Source organism: Passer montanus, unplaced genomic scaffold (assembly GCF_014805655.1).
Source record: "Passer montanus isolate IOZ18808 unplaced genomic scaffold, ASM1480565v1 scaffold27, whole genome shotgun sequence".
Lineage (NCBI taxonomy): Eukaryota > Metazoa > Chordata > Aves > Passeriformes > Passeridae > Passer > Passer montanus.
Window position 1 is genome coordinate 4,471,233 of NW_024367372.1, and position 23,218 is coordinate 4,494,450.

Below are 23,218 nucleotides of genomic sequence, written 5' to 3' on the forward strand. Positions count from 1 at the left end.
CACCAAGCCAATCACGTCACCAAGGAAGGACAAGTTCACATTTGATACGACGTCGTATGGCTGGACATCACAGCTGCTATCTTTTAATTGCCCCTTTAAGGGTTATTATTAGCCAGCTCTAAGTTATTATTAGCAAACTGATAAAACACTAATGGCCAAGTTCTCTCACACAACAACTTGTCCATTTTTCCACTTATTACACTGAGTTATTCCAAAATAAATGATTAAGATCAAGAAGAATCATCCCCCTGCGTATTACTTGAACCTGTTCTATTACTTACTGTTAATATTTTGAGGAACTAAGTGCATCTGACAATCACACATTTTAATCCTGGCCAAGGTTAGAAAGCCAACAAAGATTTTTGCAAACTTCTCTCTTTTCTCTTCGAAAACAGAAAATTGCATGTGACACCCACTGGCTCTCTCACACCACTTCAACAGCTGTTAAACTCAGGTCAAGACTGTTAAGCTAGGCTTCCAGCTGCTAGAACTGAAATTATTTAAAGTTTCTAACTCTAAGAAGTGGATTTTTGCTATGCTACATCTTCTTCAAAAGAAAGAAAAAAGGATTAGTCTCAGTTCCTTACAAAAAAAATGCATCTCTTGCATTTTTTGCTCAGTGCTTTTCAATGCTACTAAACTTTTTTTGCTAGCTGGTTATAGTTATCTTGATTCTGTAAATCACACTAAAATTACTTCTACCTGTAATGAAAAGAGAACCCAATGTGACTGACTTGATTGCTTTTGGCCAACACCATTTCTAAAAATTAAGTTTGGGGGTTTTTTTCTTCTTACAGCCCTGTGGTGTGGGAGAATTCAAAGACCTCAGCAAGCTCATTCTGCTATCTTTGAAGCAACCCTACCAGCAGAGTACTTAACAAATTCACTTTTAATTTAGTTCGTATCTCAGCTCTAACTACTGCAGAGAGAGACAAGTGTCTAATCACAGGTGTTTAGTACAATTCCAGATGCCAAGTCTTGTGTAGATAAAGAATTTAACCGTATCTCATATGCTCTCTTTCCGAGCATCAACTTCACACCACAGGGGACAACCTACAGCATTTAAGATGGTACTCAGTGCCTGTGTGTGCTGGCATTATCTTTGCTCCCTTAGGTTTTTCTAAAGTCAGTAGTCAGTCAGGGCCTAAGCAAAGAAAGACCATCATGATGTGTTTAAGTCATAACACAGCTCTTTAAAATGCAATGCTGGTAGACAGAGTAAAAGAGATCACAGGAACTCAAAAGATTCACAAGAGCGTTTTTGAGTGTTTTTGCTGTAATAGTCTAATTAATTTTGGGATTTTAAGATCAAATATTTCTTGAGACTGCAGTTCTTTAATGCTACAGTATCCCCATCTACATGGCAGCAGGGTATGAACATAATGGAGTCAACACTTGCATAGATGAGAGCTGCAACAGAGGCAGCTGCTAAAATCTAAATCACCCACACAAAAAGCATATGATTGATTCCTTCCATACTTCCTTCCCATGATGACAGCCTGTCTTTTTAGTATTTAATCACTTCAAACTGAAAAAACCCATACCTTAGCAAGTATTCCTATATTTGAAAAGTTTATTTTAATAAAAAGACCTTAAAAAGAAAAATACAGACATGGAAATAGTTCTAGGCAGAAGCCTGCTTCTATTGGGTATATAAATATTTCAATCCCAGCAGCACCACCTAATGGAGAGCTCACCAATTTTCCCCCTTCTTTAACATGACAAATATTTGAGTTTGGAGGTGTTAACAACTGGTACTTTAGCACATGGCCTAATTATTACCCTATAAAATCTGATTAGCTACAAGAGAAGCCAAACCATTTCTCCATAGACAATCAGAGTCTTTTTTTCTGCACACACCCACATTGCATTCATACAGAAATTTCTTAAGTACACAAGATCTTTGTTTAACCAGGACATAAGATTTTAGTAAGATTTTAGTTAGAAATTTATAAAAAAAACCCCAAACAACAATAACTGTGCAACAGTTCCAGCTGCCTTAGGCATGTTTCAACTTGCCCTCAGAAAGGAAAACAGAGGTGTCATTACCTCTGAAGTGTACAGAACATAGACAAACCCCAACCTAAGATGAAGTTATGCATTCCCAGACATCTTCAGGCTGCAATCCTGCTACAAAACACCCGATGGGAGATGTGCAGCAATTTATTGTAAGCATCAATAAAGTGTGCAGCATGATGCCTGTTGTAAACACCCATCATTTATCTCTTGCCAACAGACATGACAGAACTTATGTACAACTGGATACACAAGAAGTCGGTTTTTCCCTCACTGCCTTTTGTCCTCCGTGTTCATTATATAAATCACAACACTGTAAGGAAGGGTTCAACTACATTGAACTTTTCCAATTAACTCAGCACATGGACACTTGTTCTGGAATAGCTGCCTTTTTATGTATGGCTCAGAGGACTTTCAAAGTCTGTCTGCCCGAGCTCATCTCAAAACAGTCAACTAATATACTGAGAGTTCATATTAAAAAAAAAAAAAAACCTAAACAAAAACACCACCAAAATCTCAGTCATTAATTCTGCAAAATTACACCATCATACTTTGGCTATATGTACTAAAAGCTTTATTTACACAAACAGGATCATTCCAAGCTTCTTCCTCATTTATTTTGAGAGAGACTCCTCTACAAAAATACACAGAATGCAGTGGGTAGATATTTATTTGCTTGTCCTAAATCTGTCTTTACTAAGCAAACAAAAGCACACACAAAACCAACCAAACAAAAAAAACCCCGACACAACAACAACAAAAAAAATCCCAAACATCAACCAAACCACACAAACTACCAAAAGAGTAAATCCCCCAAAACTCCCTCAAGATCTTACTGGCTAAAATACTGAAAGTTGCATGTCTAAATAATCCTTTTCAAAATGAAAGTGCAGTTCTCAGGAATTTGCAAGAAGGAAAGAGGAATAGGGGAAATTTATGGTGCCAACTAGTGAAAAATATCTGATGAAATTCAATGCTCAAATAATAATATACTTGCTTTATCTTCCTAGAGATTGCAAAAGAATTCTTCTGTCCATGCTCAAAACCACACTGCTACAAAAACCACCTGCCAAACAGTATGAGCAACACAACAGCAATATCTACTAGCTGAACTACAGCAGAGGATTCATTGGCATTTCCACCACATATTGACACCATGGGTGAATAGTGAGATGTATTTGCTAATCTGAACTATAGCATGCTCAGGTTCTGTAGATAGAAACATGATTCAACTCCTGACAGAGAACAGGATACTACTGACTTCAAGGGATTCTGCATGTCATTAACTTCAAATGAAGTTAGCACAAATCCTTTATTCCCCGCTCCCCACCAAAATACTAAATTGGAGAATGCAATGGAAATGCTACTGCATCAAAGGGTTCCAAAACTGCTAGACATGCACACATGCAACTCAGCAGTCTTCATTTATTTAGTTATCCAACCTCCTCCTACTCAAACTACCAGATGGCAATATTTTGAGAACATGGCACTTTACAACCACAAGGACTTTTACCTTCATCTACTGAACACAGAACTGGTATCCTAACCAAGTTCAACCACAACAGCTGCAATGATAAAAACATTCCCTGAACAGAAAAGAGGACAGTGGAAAGGATGGAATAAGAACAGGTGTACAGGTGTAGAATCACAGACATAGATACTTCAGACAACAGTAAGGGTACACTGCAGTGTGTCTTTGGTGACCTGGAAGAGCAGAGCACGTTAATTCACCTGGAGTGGGAGGTGAGGCAGACAGGGAATCACAGAAGCAGGTAGCTACAGAGAGGTCATAGAAAAGTGGATTTTGCAGACAGAAATTACTTGCCAGAGTGTGAAAATAGGTACCTGGAAACAGGTATTTCAAGGGAAAAAAAAATAAAATTACATAAATGGAAGTAAAGGGGAGAATGCCGTCACTTTGCTCAAGTGCAAGGATGAAACCACCTTGGAATAAAAGTCATGCGTTAGCAACTCTAAAATTGCAACAAATCTAATCGAAATCAGGTCAAAATAAGTCACTTCTAAGAATCAGAAGGACCAGCTGGAGAAATTAAGAGCATTTATACTGTTTGGACAAACATGATGGAAGAGAACTACAGCACAGACAAGAGCAATCCATTGGTAACTGAAGAGCTTAAATGCAGGAAGAGGAGTCACTTGGGATGGTTTAAAGTAGATTAAAACAAGAACAAGTTAAATGAAAATGATGAAGTTATACTTCCTGGGCAAAAATAAGACTTACATCTGCGAGTCATTAATTCACAAGCCTCAACACACAAAGCAACCCACTCTTACAAGGTTCCTCTCTGTGGAAAGACACAGAGTGGGCACAGTCAATCTGGTGCAGCACACAAGATCTTCATTATAAAAATCTCTAATAATTGCTCTAATTATCTCTCTCTCACATGGGCAGAGATCAGGTTACAAAACAAAATCCATTCACATTGCTAAAATTTGGTTTATGCGCTGAGCTTTGCTGTTACAAAGTGGCACAAGTACCATGCAAGCTGGCTCCATAAAATAAGCAAGAAAATGTTACTTTTCTAGAACATTCAAAGGAGAAAGCCAGGAACAAGTACAAGCACGGGAACAACTACCACTGAATAAATGCTGTCCTGTACACCCGGCTTCACAGAGCACTGCATGTTTGCTGTGGGCATCAATGGAAGAGCAAAGCAAGTGCTGTGCTGTTTCCTGTCCCGGGACGCTGACGGGGCAGGATGGCACAGCTCTGCTGAGAGGCAGGACTGGATGCCTCCACACAGCACTTGTAATTCACTCACTTTATCAACAGATGACGCCTGCACTGCCCTGCTGGTCTCAGCACCTCATCATTTTTATGTCCTCAGATCATAGGAAAGTACCGCTATTCCCATGTTACTGCAGCCTAGGAAAATGGTCTGTATATGGAGCAAGAAGCTAGACACAAAATAGCTGCATCAAAGTTATTTTCAGAACCCCAGTCAGCTACCATCTAAACCTGCACAACATCCAAGTTTCTCTTTTCTTTACTAGCACATATTCCACACTTAAGAAAACATCCTGACAACATTGATAACCTCAGGAAGAACATCAAGTTCAAACGCATGAGAAAACAATAAACAAAACAACAGAGGATGAAACATCAGCAGACTCTAAGTCTTTACTCATCCTGCTAATCCTAACAGAAGTCCTGACCACTTGACTGAGACATCATGCTTCCTCTCACTCCTTTTCTTAGGCACACTGAGTTTTGATTTTTCCTGGCATGGCAAAAAGTTAAGAGAAGGAAGTGACACTACTCTCAACTGGCCTGTGGTTTGATGATGAGAATGCTCCCCAGGGAAGTAGGAAACTTGGGCTGGAATCCCCCTTCTGCCCCTGGGACTCGGACATGATGTCACATCACTCAGCACTGCGACATCAAAGCCCCTGGCTGGTTTGGCCCTAAGGACACACATCTGCAGGAATGACAGAAAGCCAAAGCCCAGCCTCCAGGTCTCCTGGTTTTACACTGGCACCTGCAGCAGACCATCTTCTCTTTCTTGAGAGGTGTCAAAGCTTGCAGAAACAAAGTGGCAGCCAAGAAGGCACTTATCTTACACTAACATCTGCAACACACTTTGCAAGACAGATGCAATCCAAATTTCTTGTTTTCCTAGACACCTAAGAAAGCTGTAAAGACTCATGGCATTTTGAGCTTGTCTTTCGTGTGCATATCTTACTTTATCTACAAAAATATGTTTTTCTCATTGATGCAGAAACCAAAACATGAGACAAAAGTCCTGTATTACTCCAAATATTAATTTTTTCTAATTATGAGTACCTACAGTCATCACTAAAACATGTAAAATGGAAGATTCATGACATCTTTCACAAATATTTTTGAGAAGTGTTTACTATTTGTGCATGAAAAGATTCACTTCAGAGCATATACATTACTACAGAATTAGTAGCAACTTTTATCATGGCAATCCACAGAATGTTTCCTCTACACATCAAAGAAAACTATTTTACTATTTTATGAAACTATATAAAATAATACCAGAACTATGAAATATTCCAACTTAAGGCACTCCTGCTATGCCCACTGAGATTCTATAGCCTGCAACTGGCAAAAATTCAAATCTTGATGCCCAAGTACACAACACCCCAAATTTCAGTAGAAGGAGTGACCAGGGGATGGAATCCATCACACACACATACAATACTGAACTTCTGCAAACACAAACATGTTGAGACTTTGCTTCCCAAGCTGCCTTGACTAGATGAACAGCAGAACCTGAAATTGTACTGAAATCACATTTTATACATGCAGAGTAAAGCAGCGGGGAAGAACACCAGCATGGAAATCAAAGGCTTAGCATTTTTTGGGGGGTGGAGAGGATTAGTGACCTACAGTTGTTGTATATAATTTTAGAGACACTCGCCCTGTTAACCTAGTTACAAAGCCAACAGTCAGTAGCAATTTGAAGTCACAGTGGCAATGATATTTTTCCATCAGGGCTCCAGAAGAGAAGATGTACATGAAGAAAACAAACGCCCTCAAAAACTAGATAAATATCTCTCCCTCACTCAGACACATATGGAATTCTCAATAGCAAAATCATCCTTTGCTTCATTTTCTCCTTAAGTTCTAAGATGTTTCCACTGGATACTTTCCTTACTTCCCTTAGATATCCTGAGAGCTTTTTTGCATTTATATCCTTTTCTCTTCTTTGCCATTACAAAAAGAGAGAGAACACATCTTGCTACATTGTAGGCACCTAATGATAGCTCATTATAAGGTGACTCCCTTTTTCTCCCAATTCTCTAGTCCTTCCTCCTGCTGCAAGAAAAAAAGACCAAAAAAAATGAAACATTTGTGATTTGTCAAAACTAAATATACTCACCCTAAACTATCCATTTATGAGGGCATGGGATGCCAGCAGGCAGAGCTGGGAAACCAGTTATATCCTCTCTGCCAGCCCCTTACTACTGTAGTTTCTACAGCACCATTTCATCATCACAGGTTGAAAACTTTAAGATAAAACCTAGTGCAAGTACAGCACTCCCTCTTGTACTACAATCACACCTTTATTCTGCTGCACAAAACCACACAACTCTCCCTCCTCTTGGCTTCTTTTCCCCATATTTCATCTTAATATCTACAATTTCTCCCACCACTTCTGGTGTTCCTGAGCCAGACACCAAAAATTCAAGGAGGTTTCAGATACAAGCATTCTATTCAGAAAGTATCCACAGCTTAAAGAAACAAACAAACACACACAAACTCAAGCCTTAGCAATTCTTTAAAGGAACTGTGCATCAGTATACAGATACCTGAAACCAATGTGTAATGAGCCATCTTCACACATCATAAGATGCAGCACCTTCAACTAAGAAACACTATCATAATAAAAAAACCCTAATAAAATCCAGTAACTACATCATCTAAGAGATAAGAGATCAGAATGTTGTATTTTTACAATATCTATTCTTACAAGGCCAGTTTAGGATTGGAGGGGATTCAAGTAATTCCTATTTTTAAGCTGCCTTTTCATCTGAAGAAGAACTATGATCAGCTGCTTATCAATCAAAAATCAAGGTTTTTGGCTTTTTGTATTTTCAGCATTGCCATATCTACTATAGAAGAGCTGGACTTCAGTACCAGAAAGACATTCCTCTTCTCTCCTTAAGTGTTCATTATGGACAAGAACAATGTAAAGACCTAAAATACAACATGATCCCAAGATCATTTAAAAGACAAACTGAATTTACATGGACTAGTAAGACTTCATAAATAATCTTTGGTCACTGATGCTGATGTATCAACAGTAAATATGCTTACACGATACTCAAATTCTCGGAATCCATGCAAGAATGGCTTCTCAAAATTGGTATCATCAAACTTAATTACAGGAGGACTTCAGGAAAGCCTAAAGACTGAGTCATTTAGCACCCCCTTTTGATTAGAATTAATTTGCGTTGATACCGAATGCACTTTATGATTCTATATTCTAGGTCCAGCTATTATTAGAAGCAACTCACCAAGTCATATTTCAGTAAAACACCTACCATTCTCGTGCTGGAACAACCCAACTTTTATAACCCCCTAGTGCTGCCTGCTTGCAATGCCCAAGCTCATGATACATCAATGTTTCCGTTACCAAGCTCTAAGACAAGGGGTTTCCCAGGGCAGCCATAAAAAACTGAATCCGTCCAAATGTTCAAGTATTTCTCACCTTAAATGAATAGCCCTCTCCCTAATCTCCACAAATAGCATTTGGATCTCAATCCACATGTGGTATGAGCCAATGGCTCGTTTAAAAGGACAACATACAGTATATGGTATGGTCTCTCCAGTTCTGAACAACCAGCAGTGCAGCCTTTTAATCCAGGCTTCTAGGCAAGTCAATGGCCATTTTAAATGCAGATGTTTACTAACTACTTCAAATTATACTATTTCATTTGTCTAAGCTAGACACTGCTAGTATGCCTTTGCACCATGCACTAAACTCCTTTCCAGTCTATGAATGCAAGTCCAGATTAGTGCTCAGTAATGCTACGTGCATCCTATGGGACAAATCTGCAAGGATAAACACACCATTCCACTCAAAAAACAGAAAACACGTAAATTACAATATAAAGCATATAAGGCTCAGATCTCAACAAGCTAGAGAAGTCACAGACCCAGAGACAGCATATTTCAAATTGTATCACTGGAACTTCCCACATTTTACTACTACAGAAACAGCAAAAGATGAAAGATGCCCTAATGCGTGCTGAAGATCCTCGCAGAGGAGCACATACAGTCCGTCACGTCACACACAAGCTCTGACCGGCAGAACATGAGATTATGCCTCTTAACGTTAATACAATTTCTCCTGATTTTCTGCAGGTAATTCAGATCTCAGTCACTCAAAATACACAAATAAATCAAGACGTAAATGCCTTACCTTCCTATTTTACAAGCCACTGCAGTTCTCAGATTATGAGTCAGTCATAGGTTAATCTGCAGAGGAATGACTCAGTATAAACTTTTAAACATTCATGATTTTTTTTTTCCTAACCTACAACACGGCGATTCATTCAACGCGCTAAAACGCGGCGTCGCGAATCAGCGCACGAAATGAATGGCGTGAAAACAAAACACTTTTTCTTTCCGCTCGCGGCAGGCAGACGGGGATAGCGCAGCGCCGGTGCAGGCAGGCGGACTTTGCGAAAACACAACTCCGACGAGGGGCAGCTCCGGCTGCTCCGGGCGCAGCCCCATGGCCGGGGAGCGGCGGGGGCTCCGCCGCAGCGGCAGCCGGGGGGACGCGCAGCCGGGACCGCGCTCCGCGCCAGGCGCGGCGCTGCCGGCAATGCCCCTTTAAAGGCCGTCGGCCCGCCCCCAGCACTGCATATGGAGGGAGCCAGGAGCGAGCGAGCCTTCTGCATTCAAACGACACATCAAACGCCGCAAGCGCCGCCGCGGCTCCCAGCTCCGCTCCTGGCCTCGCCTCCCTCCGCGCCCCGCACGGGCACACGCACCGCGGGGAGCGGGGCAGAGAGCGAAGGGGAGCAGGGGAGGGAAGGGGGAGGCAGGGATAAGTAAGCGAAAAGGGGCACCTGCAAAGCCCTGGAGTGCGAGTGCGTCCGGGCAGGAGAGTCCGCGCCGCTCCGCCGCAGGCTGATCTGTCCCCGGGCACCGGCCGCCGCCGAGGTCCCGGCACGGGCTGCGGGTGCAGCGCGCTCGGCCCCTGCCTGGCAGCAGATGCCTCGGTCAGCGCTCAGTGCCCCCGCCGGAGCGCCCCCGGCTCCCGCCGCCCGCCCGGCCCCGTCCCGTGCCCGCCCCGCGCGGGAGCCGCCGCCACGGCGGCAGCGAAGCTCCCGCCCTCCCTCCTCCTTCTCCGCCGCCCAGCCGAGCCCAGCCGAGCCCCGCGGCCGCCCTACCTGCGAGCGTGTGCGGGGAGCGGGGCGGCGGGCGGCAGCTGGAGCCGGGCGAAGGCGACCGCCAGCCCGGCGGAAAGTCCCGACCGCTGTGCGCCGTCTCCCCCCGCCCCGCACTTCCTCTCCCGCCCGCTCGGGCTGGAAATCCCCGGCGAAGCCCGCTGCTCTCCCGGCTCCTCCCAATCACCGAGGGCGGGCCCGGCACAGCCGCTCAGCGCGCAGGCGGCAGCCGGGGGCCGGGCTTGCCCTGGCCGCTGGCCCCGGCTGCACCTGATGCTGCTGTCACCCCCTCCCGCGGGCACGGCTCGGGCGAAGGGGCCCCGCGCCCGGGGAAGGAGGCGCGGGCTGGGCTGCGGCGGGCGGCGCGTCCCGCTCCGGGCCGGCGCGGTGCCGGCGGAGCCGGGGGGGCTCGGCCCGAGCGCGGGCGCTGCTGCTCGGCGCTGGGGGAAGGAAGGGCGCGGGGGATGGCGCCGGGACGCGGGGCTCCGGGAGAGCGGGAGAGCCGCTCGCTTCCCCTGCCTGTCCCGGGGGAGATGCAACAGCCCCGGTGAAAGAGGCGCCTCGAACACAACAGCGTTTATTAAACAAAGAAAATACCACTGGGAAGAACGGGAGGGAGCGAAAACAGCAGCTGGGTGCGGGAGAAGGGTCTGGAAGAGATCAGGAAAGAGCAGCGAGCCTGAGCCGCTCGCCCCCAGGACAGCCCGGCCGGGGCGCCCCGCAGCCACGGCCGTAGTGCCAGCGCCGAGCCCCGGCGGCGGGCAGGGGCTGCGGGGCGATCCCGGGGGTGCGAGCAGCGCCCGCGTCCCCTCCGCGGGCGACCGGGGAAAGGGGGCGGCGCTGGCAGCCCACAGAACCTGCCGCTCCCGGCAGCCAGGTGAAATGAATGCCTGCGTCGTGCTCCGCTGGCTGCGCAGCGTGTCCCGGCCGGGGCGTGTGCTCCGCCCGTACCGGCGGTCACGCTTTCACGCGGGGCATCCGTGGCTGTCGTGGCTTGTCGTGTCCCCGCCGCCTCGCCGGGCTGCAGGGAGGGAGAGAGGGAGAGAGGCGGCTCTGGCGCAGAAGCGGCGCGGGGGTTCAGCCGGAGCCGGGAATGCCCAGCCGGGGATGGGATGGGATGGGATGGGGGCTTAGCCGGACCTTTGGTCCATGGTGGGCTGGAGGAATTGCCCCACAGGGGCCTTCGGAGCCCTGGGTGCAGCGGTGGGGCTGGCAGCCGGGAGAGCCGCAGCTCTAAGGAATGTGCAGAGCTGAACACGGAGAAATGTGTGGTGTTTGGCTAATTTCAGTGGGATGAGGTCACCGTCCTTTTTGGACGTTGTTTATCGAGGGATCGCTAGGGAGGAACAGTTGGATGCGTGATCCTGAACGGACAAGCTTTGCGTCATAGTTGCCGCTTGCAGCATCTCCACGCGTCCCGAAATCCATCCTGACCCTCCTCGGTCTTCATATCCCCCGGCTCTCCGCACCGCCCACGCCACGCTGCCCTGAAACCTCAATATCTCTAGCTCCGGCACTGTCCTCACCAGCCGCTAAATCACGAAGCCTGGCCGCACTGCTAATTCCCTCCTGTGTGCTGTTTTTCTCCTCATCCCACTTCTCTGCTTTCCCTCTTTCCCCTTCTCTCCCGCCTTTGCTGCTGTCCCCAGTCAAAGCCTGGCTTAGCTGTCAAGACAACTGCGGCTTTTGAAAGGATGCCGTGAACCTGCCATCAGAAAGACAGTCTCAGACGGATGTCTTGCATGTTCTCATCACTTGTTCAAGACTGCTTGGCTCTGGACCAGCAGAAGGGATTGTGCACCAAGCCTGGATTTCTCCAGCAGCAGGGCTGCAAATAAGTTTCTATCAGAGACAAACCTGCAATTTCCTCCTTTGCCACTCTTTTTGCTGTTGTATACGTGTCCTCTTGTTTTGCCCTAAAAAAAAAGAAAAAAAATGGAGAAAACATAATAGGATTCCAGTGCCTGTAGCTCTAGCAGCTATGCTGATGTATTCTTCCCCAAAGAGAGAAAACAAATTCTTATACTATTTAAAGATGTCAGAAGCCTTTTCACATTAAAAAAAATTGTCTGTTGACGAAGGGATAAAGTGATGATTTGATGAAATACTTAGCATTTCAATTGCTTTGGTGGTTTTTTTTTCTTTTTCCATACTGTGACTCCAAAATTTTAGCGATTTCTAATACAATTATTACAGCAAGATATGTCACCAATGTTTAGTCTTTAATTGGTTTGGAATTCTGTGTTACAAGCAATGTTTACTCTGGGGCTTTAAGTGTTGTCTCAAGGCTGCTGTGATATGCTGAACACTTCTGTTTGGCAGTATTATTTAGAATATAGTTATTGGAGGGATAGCTACTTAAAACAGGAGAAATTGTAGTAAAGACCATGGAGTAGCTTTGTATTTTAGTAAATTGTTTGAAGAAGTAAAATAATAGTGCATTACATTGGAAAATCACCTGAGAGGAAAGAATAAAAGAAATCCACTGAGAGAAGAGTGATAATCCCTTACAAACTTGGACAGGGATACTTATCTCCAAAAACTATTTGGAAGACATAGAAGAGCAAATGGCATGTGATTATGGGAAACTAATTTCTCAGCTACAGACTGGAAGGTACCACTGGGAACTGGTAGGGCTTAAATGTTCTGGAGTGTTGTAGAAACTCGATTTCTCAAGCAAACAGTCCATGAGAGAGGATGCTATTTTAGGACTGGTATTAATAAGCAGCAAGGACCTTGTAGAAGGCCAGAGTGTTGAAACTGATCATGAACTGAGTGATCACAAACTAATCCAGCTGAAGTTAAACTGCAAGAGGAACAAATGCAGATATTTGACTAAGACTTGGGATTGCAGAACAGCAAACTTAGAGGAATGGGGAAAATTCCTGAGGCTGACATGATGGATGAACCCGATGATGATTTTTACTTAGAGATAGTGGAAGAAGCAGCAAATAACAATTGCCAAAGCAAGGATTTGTCCAAGGTTAAAAAGGCTAGAAGCAATACCCTGTGCCTAAAACAGTATAGTGAAAGAAGGGGGGTGGTGATGCTGTAGCCTTGGGTCTACTGCTCTGACCTTACTATGGGGGTGAGTTCCTCCATGAGAAAATGACTGTGAGCTGCCAGCAGAATGGCTATGGAAAAGACTCACTTGAGTCTATGATGCACAAACATGGTATTTTTAGTGGAGAAAGGGAAGTATTAATATGGCACAGTACAGCAGAGGAACCTTGTTTGGAAAATTGCGTCCAGTTCTGGTGACTTACGGTCAGAAAAGATTGACTCAGGTTGCCACAGGTGCAGAAGAGGAATACTTGGGGTGGCAAGGAGCAGAGTATCTCTATTCTTCAGTGGGAGCTGCAAGCAAGCTGACTTAGCTTCCTCAACTAGCCAAATTAAGCCAAAATAGTGTGATTCAGGCAGTAAATATCAAGGAAAGAGTATTATTTAAATGAAAGGATTATGTTAAAATGGTGATGCATGGTCATAAATTGGTCGTGGGTATACTTAGATTGAAAAGCTTTCTAACCATTCCAAGAAGCAAACAAACAGTACTCCAGGAACAAACACCTACATGGTTTTAAATCAGGGCATGATGCTTTGTTGTGTCCAAAGGGGATCTGAAAACAGCTGAGCTGCTGACCTTTGACATTGTACTGTAATCATTCCCAAGTTTCAGGCCTACTTCTGGTCCTCTGCCCCATCTACATTTGGCTTGTGAGGTTTTTTTCAACTGCCTCTGAGGCACTGGAAGTTAGTCAGAGACAGGATGTAGAAAGGGCTGGTGACATTAAGTCATCAGGTGGTTTGTGGTGGATCTTGCTCACAGGCATACTGTGATTGCCAGATTTGTGTCACCACAAAACCTTTTCCCACAGGTGAACCTGGCAAAGAATTGTCTTGTGTTCCCCTTGCCACCTTCTCAGAATCTTCTGGGAGATCTATTTGGCAAATATCTTGTTGCATGGGTACTGGTTATAGTCTTCTCTGATATTGTGCTTGAGAGGTTTAGCCTTTTTTTTACTGCAGCTCTAATTTTATTACCTCTTATCAAAAAGGGTTTGGTGACTCTTGATGAGTGGGGATGCAGAAAAGTTATTGCTCTGATATCTCCTAAACAAAATGGCCATTATGTGTTTGTAGAGGGGGATCATTCCCAGTCCTGTCTTCCCAGAGGTGGCATCAACAGGTTATTTTTAATTCTGGAAGTAAACTTGAGAGAGGGAGAGAGAAAGAGGGCAGCAAACCATTGTTTCTTTTGTGAATTTGCTTATTGCAATTAACAGTCATTCAGCTGAACATTTGTAATTTGGAATGGTACAGTACATCCTTATTAACCCTGCTGTTTCAGGTGCAATTTGGCACTGCTTCTGTATGGAATGCTAACTCTTAAGTGTCATGGTTTGTGTTCTTCATGTGGCTTCTCCACAGTTTCTGCAGAAAGTGGTTATGGTTTTTGTCCTAATCAATACCTATTGTGGATCTGAGCAACACTGAACAGGAGCCAGTTTCTACATTTCTGGCACTGAGGCAGTTTCTTGACTTGCAGCTTCCTCATCCTGTGCTCTGGATTGAAGATGCTTATTAACAGAATAATAAAAACATTAAATTTATATTCTTTTATATTGCTGAAGCAATGCCCAAGAGGACCTGTATTGTGGGAATACACATTCATTTATTGCATCCTATACATGAGATAGGGGTTCCTCAGGGTTTATTTCCACTGCTACTAGGCAATAATGTCTAATGTGATAGCCCATTTGTTTAGGGAAAAGAATTCCCCTGCCCAAGGTATGATTTTCTACTTTAATTTCCTAAAAAGTGATGGTTTTCCAAATGACAATCATTTAAGGTGAAACATTTCCCAGCTCTTCCAGAAGTAAGTTATATGTCCCTTTCTGCACTTGCTATGTCATATTTTTCTTTTCTTTTCTTTTCTTTCAAGTTAATTTTTATTCCCAAGTCAACTTACAGAGCTACTTGGTACTTGACAAGGAATATTAGTAAGGCATAACACAACTGCATCTTTGTAATCTTAGGGCCTTCTTACTCTCTTGTTGAGACTATTAAAAATATGTTGAGGTCCCTGGGCTCCCCTATTATCAAGACTGCCATTGTGCCCATGCCAAATTGACTTTGGAGTCAAATGAAATTTTGGAGGGCATGTCAGTGGATTCCCAAAGAGGCCTGCAAAGTGGTTCACGTGAACTCAAAGCTGCTCCTGGAAAAAGAGACAAGATACAGCTGCACAGCAGGGAGTGACTAGAGCACAGCAATGCCTCAGCCATACATCTGCCTCTTGGTATGGCTGCAAAATCAGAGCTGTGGTGGGAAGGGTGCAAACTCAGCAAGATCAGCTCTCCACCATATGGAGATTTCCCTGTGACAGCTGAATCTGAATATAACTGATAAAAGCATCTTAAAGGCTGCTTTGTGCCTTCAGAGCAGCACAAAGAAGCTTTATCACGAAGAAGGATTTGGTCCAAAAGATCTCTCCAGACATAAAGTGTCAGTTATTATGCTAGTTTGTAACTAGCAACTGCAAGGATTCTGTTGAAACCTGGCAAAGTAAAAGGCTGACATGAATATAACAGCTGTATTGATTTATTCAGATGCCCTCATTTTCTGGATGAGACATCTTTAGGTTGTCCTGATATTCTTAGGATCTTTTGTCCATCAAGAATCTCAGAATCTAATCATACAAGAGAAAAAGCCTTACCTAACATTGTCAGAAAGACCAGGTGGGTATACTTTTAATGCTGAGAGTCTTTCATTATTGTAGAAATTGTTACAGGTTCCTCTTCAGTAATCAATACTAGCTCTTTCTTCAGAGTGATGTAACTACTTTTGCTTTCACCTTTTCTGCATGTAGTCATGGGAACACCAAACAACCTGTGAGAATCAGGCTTAGGAATAATTTGAGCATTTGAGATGACTGGGAGGTGGTCACTGTCTCATCATTTTCCTGGTTGCCCGCTTAGCTGTGTGCCTTACCCCCAGTGCTGTCAGAGCATCAGAACAGGTCTGAGAGGCTTTTTCACCCTCCCTTTTATTGACAGTGCTCTAGGCAGTTCTAAAGGGATATTTCAGAGGATTCTGGAAGGTTGTTTGAACCTCTGGATGTTCTTTTGTTGTGAGTAAACTGTCTATAAAAGGTGCATTTCCAAAGCCTGAAGTATTCTGTCCTGAATTCACATGCAGCCTGACCCAGGCGGACCAGCCAGACTTCAGTACTGAACAGATTACACAGGATGGGACCTCTGTGTTTGCTGCCCTGGCAGATTCCTGAAGAGTATCCAGTCAGGAGAATCACCATATAAAGAACAGTTGTTCTGGAAGCCTAGAGGAAAGCACTTCTCTTGTCAATGGTTTTCTTTGCCTTGGCATACATCCAGCCTCTAGTGGATCCACACTTATGGGATTCAAGATGTGCACACCTGTATGACAGCAGAAAGTCCTTCTCTCTGGCTTTTACCTTAAAGCTTGTAGTCTCTTGGTCTGCCTCTTGTGACTCCACAGTTTTTCCCACTGCTCTTAGCAATTTTTTCACCTTGAATAGGAAAATGGTAATTCAGATTTACAGTTTCCCAGGTACAATTCATTCTGTCTCATGACAGCACGCATAAAATGAGGTAACTAGAGAAGCAATAATTATCCAGCTGTTTGTCTGGAGACACCTCTGAGCTGGATTCTATTTATTCACCTGGGTCTTGAGAGTTAGGAGACATCAGCATATTCACTGGGTGATATTTAGAATTATTTCACTTTCACCTATAATTTTTTATCACAGGGGTTAGGGAGGTTTCCAACCTGTGCATATGAACAAAAATGACTAAAAGTGCTCCAGGTGGCATTGGGAAGAGAGTGGCTGTCTTGGGATGAAAGCAACTGGCTGTCTTAGCAACCCCCACGTACTGCATTGTTAAAACCCAAGGGCAGGTATCTAGTTTAAATGCATCTTTAGGGAAGCATGATTATATTCAAATATTTTTCTTGCTGAGTTTCAGCATTCTCTATATCAAATATGCTCAGTTTTCAAGTAAAAAAAGTAAAATCCAAGTGCTCTCAGGACAATTTCAGCCTAGCCCCTCTGAATCAAGCTTCCCTTCTTCTCCCTTCTTACTGGTTATGATGAATGCTCTGCAAGCCACATTACACCCTAATCAGCATTTGCATAATCTTTACTATCTCTGTGATTGCAATATGAGGGGGTTATATATAAGCTAGACAGTAATTAACAGGAGCTAGGAAGAGCCCAGCTCCAATGATTAGCATGAGGCAGCAATGATTCAAGAGCTGTGAGCCTTTCATGTGCAGCACTTGGAAGAGAGCTACCCTGCTAAGGAAACTACTTGGAGTTTCTTAATCAGGAGGGACTGTTCAGATTTTTGGGTGCACCTGCTGGATATTATGTCTTCAATTACTGGAAATAATCTTCTACAATTCCACTGCTCTTTTGGTATTGGAGGGATAACAAACAAGTTCTGTTGCCACCAACCCACACAAGAGCCATGTCCATCAGAGAAGATGCCCTTCCTGCTCTTCCAGATGCTGAAAGACCTGCTTTGGAAGTGGTGAAATGCCAGCCAAGATTCTGCAAAGGTCTGAGCCAGGAGTACTAGAAAAATTCCCTTGGAGCCTTCAGATGATTGGAAAGGAATGAGCCCAAAAAAAACTGGCTTGAAGATTTTCCACAGTAAATATATGGGCTACTTCTCTCAGCAGAGGTCATCTTCTGTAGCCATGGGATGTGTCTCAGTCACAGAAATCTCCCTGCTGAAAATTGGGCAGAGGGGGAGTGACACTTTGCTCCAGCTGCCCTTGAAACGCAGAAAAGTTCCTTAGGCTGCAGCTCCACAAAGAACCCTTAGAGCAGCAGAAGATTCAAGGATAAGTCAGCTTACAGGACAGACTTAGTAATCTGCTGCCAGTGTGGAAAGCAAGGATTCTTTTCAAAACAAAATGAATTTTGCATTTATTTGTTTGTAAGAACAGATAATAATAGAACAGAACCTGTTGTCAAACTGCAGGCAAGCCCAGACACTCTTGTAATTTTAGCAGATGGAGCTGAAGGAGCCCCAGAATATTCTAAGGACAGCCCTCTCACTTTAATAATAGCAGGCAAATGTTGTCAGTGGGTTTGAGGACAAGGAGCTGCTGTGTTCAGCCTCAAAGAGAATAGCTGAGCTCTCAGGAGCCTTAGGGAGCTGAGACAATGGGACTTCACCATTCCCTAGGTCACACCACAGCAGTTCCCAGGTCCTTCCATTTTTCATCCTTCCTAGTTTGTAGCCCAGAGAGATAAGAGCCTTTTTCTGATCCTGTGCTACTTTCCTCAGTTCAGTCCTCAGTGTTTGCTCCAGCTGCTAGGAAAAATGCTTTCACATCCTGAATTAAATGCTCCTCTGTTGCAGACAGATGCGACTTAAAATGCACAAAATATTATGTCATCTTTGCACTGAATTAGAAGCCACAAAAAGCAAATTCTTCTTTGGCCTCATTCTTACCTGGGGAATGCTCATTTGTCTTTGTGCCATTGCTGCAGTCTGACACCAACATAATCCAGAGCAGAAAGAGGCTCCAAACCTCTCCTGGTCTGTTTAAGATACTACACAGTCATAAAACCAAAGCCCAGTATCCCTCCCTCCTCCAGCTTCCTCAGGGTATCAGGAAACATTCTGGTCTGAGCTCCAAAGTGGAAAGCTGTGGTATTTGCACTCACTTTCCTGGAGTTACTCCCAATCCATACTGTGGTAACACTGTCAACTCAGCTGAGAACAGAACTATTTTTCATTAGCTGGGCCTCCCATTTCAGTGGCTGTGGAGGAGAAGGTGGCAATCTGCATCTTTCCCTGCAGAAAGAGAAGTTATTTCCAATGGTATTGCTGCTAAAATATAGCTTTGCATCTTTTGTAGACCTCAGGAAGTTCTTTATTTATAAGGGCATTTCCAAACTTCAAAGACATCTGAGGAACTACAAATTGCCAATTCTCACAATCTTTATTGTAAGTTTTGTGGTATTTGAGGCTTTTTCCTCAAAGTACCATCTCTTGGAATGATGTGATTATGTAAAAACTCCCATTTTTATTTCATTTAAACAAAAAGGCAGTCATTTTCCTGCTTTCATGGTTATAGACAGAAGCATAAAAATATAAACTAAGCACACTGCAAAGGCTGAGGAATCAGAAGGCAAAGAAAAATTAATTGAACATATATTCTCTACTAAACATTATAACTAGAAGTCCCTTTCCTACTTTTTTTAAAGATCTGACTCATTATTTTTAAATTACTCAGCTTGGCAATACCATATAGATTCATTATGCTCTTGGATAAAATTCTTTGTCACGCTAAAGGCTAAATTGAGCCAAGAGTAACTTCGCTATCAACAATTACATGTATTGTCTGTTCTCAGCTTTTTAAAAACATCATCTACCCTTTACAAAAACTCTGTAACACAATGAAGACTAAAGCTTTCATCTAGGCAAGCTCCAGTATATGACAAATATAACAATTGAAAGGCACAATGGAAATAGAAGCTAATAAAACTTGAAATAGGTGAGATTTATTTCTTTAAAGTCTCACTTCTCTCATACCCACCGGACCACAGTCTGTACACTAGGGTAAACCCAGAGTAAATCCAGCAAAATAATCTGACTTTATTGTTCACAACTTATATATTTTGTAGTGAATTGATATCAGTTCTGCTAAGTGTATTTGTCATTCCGTTTCTACTTCCACAACTTATACCAAAATCTAGTAACAACAATGTGACTGGGGGACTGAGGAATCACTAATATTAAGCCTGTGTGTGCAACTTCAGCTTGTCTGATATCCCTTCTGCCCTGCTTCTGAATGTGTATTCTGAAGCCCTTAATGATGCAATCATATTTTTTCCACAGGATCTGCTACCTCTCTGAGTAAGAGATCATTCTGATGAGGTTTGGATATGAAACATGCAGCAAGAGGGACTCCTGCCTTCCAGATCTCTATTTAACTTTATCCTTAAAGAGGAACTTGGTGCTACAGAAACCAAGCCCTATAGAAAATAGGTGAAAAGTGGATATTTGCACACTTAGCTGGTAAGGAATCCAGGATTGCAAAGAGTTTAACATGCTGTGCTTCAAACACCTTCAATGAGAAGGGGAAAGTGTGCAGCCTGCAGAAGAAACACTATACAGGAGTCATACTTACAGTCCTCTAATTCATAATCAGAAGGTGTTATCCATTATGCTACCAGAATGCTGTTGGCAAGGTCTTTGCTTGGATAGATGCACCCTATAATCAAAGTTGAAGGATGGATAATGAAATTTATTTCTAAAACCCCACCTAACTTCTCCCAAAAATAACAGAGCAAAGTGAAGCCATTGCCAAGCTGATATGAAGATCAATTGAGTGTTTGTGAAGCCCTCAAGAGCAGCAGTGATGAGTACTAGAGAGAAAATTTTAGGACTTGAGCTAGCACATTGCTGACGAAAAGTAAGAGGAATAGAGGTCTTACATGGTTACTCTCAAATCCTCCAAAGCCAAGAGCACTTATCCTTCAAACCCTCCTTTAAAATCCTGTTTACTGCCTAAGAGAATCATCAAGCTGGGATTCAAAGGGCAGAAAAAAGTATGTACCAGAGAAAAACAAATATATAGCACCCTTATTTAGGAGGAAACAGATGGCTTTTCAAACAAGCCTGGATAACACAAAATAAATATGTAGGGCACCACACATTAAATGCTGCAGATAAAACAAAATTACTAAGGGGTCCTCTGTCCATCTTGTATATCAAAGAAATTCAAGTTCTTCAGAAAGAATAGTATCCCACTAAGGACTGCATCATAACACTGTCTTTATTCTGACATGTTTCTGAGTCATCTGAATTTCTGAATCACCTGAACTTCAACCTCATTGTCACTTGTTCATGTGGATTTCTATTTTGGGTTGAGGGCAAGGAGAGTGACGACTGTTTTTTCTTTTTCTTTCTTTTTCCTTTTTTTAATTGTGTCATCCAGAGTAATTCATATTCTCATGCTCAGTTAGAGGAGACTCTTTACATCCACTCCACAGACTCCTACTGCTTGACCTAAGAGAGCAGCTGCTCACAGAGCTGCAATGCCTGGTGCTCTGGAGGAAGAGCTTCTCTCCTGTCACCACAGCATCACTGCCCTTTAGCCACAGCAGAGCAGTGAGGCTCAGCAGCCTGGATGCTTTTCCATGCCCTGATGGGGGCTGTTGCACATCTTGATGGGCATCCCCTAAAAGGGACCCTACTTCCTCTCATTCTGCTCATTTTTCCTCTTGTTTTAACTTCACTCTCCATTTCTCAGGGATCCCATCCTCATCCCAGTCTCTCTCTCACTATAACTCCAACTCTTGATTTTCCATCCAAGTACTGGTCTCTTTCTACACTGTCAATGCCTTTGCACCAAAGACCAGCCACCTTTTAATCATGTTCATTCCTGGTTTTTCTCCCTTGCACTTGTGCAATTTCCCTTTCCCTTTATATCTCTGTCACATCTAAGCCTGTGCCCCACACCAGCTATCATTGTGACACCTTTGCCAAAATAAACACCCAGGGGTGGGTTATTGGAGACAACCATGCTGCAATCTGAACTCTTGCTGGTGCATGAAAACTGCAAATAACACAAAATGTTGAAACAGGATTAAAAAAAACCATGCAGGAACAAGGGACAGTATGTTTGTCTGTTGATTCAAGTTCATAGTTTCATTGTCCATCATGCAGTGCACTTCACCTGCACATTATAGGAGGGTCCAGGAAGCCTGAAATCTGTCTAGAACTGCAAGGTTTGAGAATCAAGAATTTTAAAATGCTGTGATCTGCTGAAGAGACCAAAGGAAGGGGGCTAATTTGGCTCAACACATTTTTTTTCTGCAACAGTAGGCTTGGTTTTACAACCCAAATGGAATGGCAATATTCTGGTGAGGGTATTTATTGAACAGAAAGTAAATCCAGACTCAGTCCATTCTATAGCCTTAAAAATTAGGCAAAAAATACAAAAAAACCCCAGACTTCTCATGGCATAGTCAAAGGCCTTTTCTCATTGAAGAAGGTCAGGGAAAACAGGTTTGAAAATGTAAAATTCAGTTAATTTCTAAAGAAATAGAGAAAAAAAAAGACAACACCAGATGATTTTACCATGAAGCATTAAAAGACGCAGGTGCAAGTAAAAGGGTCCCAGTAACCCCAGTAAATACAGCATAACCTGAAGCCTGCAAAGGGATAGCAATAACACACTTAATAACCAGTGTCAAATTCTTGTGCCCTTGGAGTATTCCAGTAATAACTGGAATAAGACTGATTTTTGTCTCTAATCTTATCCCTCTCGTTTCCCACAGTTCAGAGAAACCCTGCTGTCTGGAATAAAGTTCTGAGAAGACAAAGACTGAACAAGTCTTGGCATGACTAACTAAATTAATAGGGATGGCCTGGGATGCTGAGACTCAGAGATAGGTACTGTAATATCTGGAACAATTCTTCTCCCCTTTGTTGTCCCTCAAGAATCTCTAATTAGTTCATGCAGCAGATAAAAGCTTTGAAAGGTCTTCAGGATCCTCCCTTGTAGCACAGTTCCAGCTCTGCCTCAGTGCTCTGCTGATAGGCAGGAGGTGAATGGATCTCTTTGTCAAGTGCTCTAACCCCTGCCTCTTGTGTCATCTCCAGCAGCTGACACAGACACAGCACAAACAACAATAACACAACAAAGCAAAGTTCCAGGCACCAAGCTGCAGTTTGAATTCTGAAAGGAGACAGGCACTGCCTGGTGGTGTGCAGTCAGATGGCTCTCCCAAGAGAAGGGATGGATTTAGAGCTTTGGTCAGGTGGCCTCTTGTAAATGTAACTGTGGCAGTGTAAGGAATGTCCTTGTCCTTCAGCTACAGCTCCTGGCCTGAAAACTGTTGCTTTCCCTTAGGAGGGCTGGCAGAGTTGCTTGTGACATGACTGGCCTGCCTCAGGGGTGGGCTGGTGCAGCATTGCCCTGGGGCAGGTGAGCAGTGCTCAGTGAGCTGCTGGGGTGTGACAGTGGTGACCTCAGGCAGGGACATGACCAACTCAAACAGCTGCAGGGATGATCGTGTCTTACATTGATGCAGTTTCTTCTAAAGTGCTAATGTATATCCAAGGATGTCTCCTCTTTGCAGTGCCTCCTAGTTTTCGTAACTGGCATCTCAGTATAATGCTTTTTGGGATCTTCTTGGGATGTTACCTTGCCATCTCCAGGCACTGAGGGGGTCTGTCACAGACCTGCAGATCCTCCTGTGGCTGGTGTTCTAATTACCCCATCAGTAGGGCAATCCTTC

General features: G+C 43.6%; 1 protein-coding gene across 13 annotated transcripts in view; it reads right to left on the minus strand.

Annotated features, from left to right (window-relative positions):
- The window catches only part of TRAF3 (TNF receptor associated factor 3), a 69,452-nt gene extending 59,367 nt beyond the window's left edge, over window positions 1–10,085 (minus strand). For 7 of the 13 annotated variants that reach the window (XM_039712548.1, XM_039712546.1, XM_039712553.1 and 4 more), the window contains exons 1-3: window positions 9,913–10,085; window positions 9,589–9,723; window positions 8,934–8,989 (exon numbers count right to left, since the gene is read on the minus strand). The gene's annotated coding sequence lies outside the window, so the exon portion shown is untranslated. Of the gene's footprint in view, window positions 1–4,258; window positions 4,323–8,933; window positions 8,990–9,588; window positions 9,724–9,912 lie in introns of all 13 variants that reach the window. The other 6 variants (XM_039712540.1, XM_039712544.1, XM_039712545.1 and 3 more) reach the window with 3 other exon arrangements.
- Between the last annotated feature and the right edge of the window lie 13,133 nt (window positions 10,086–23,218).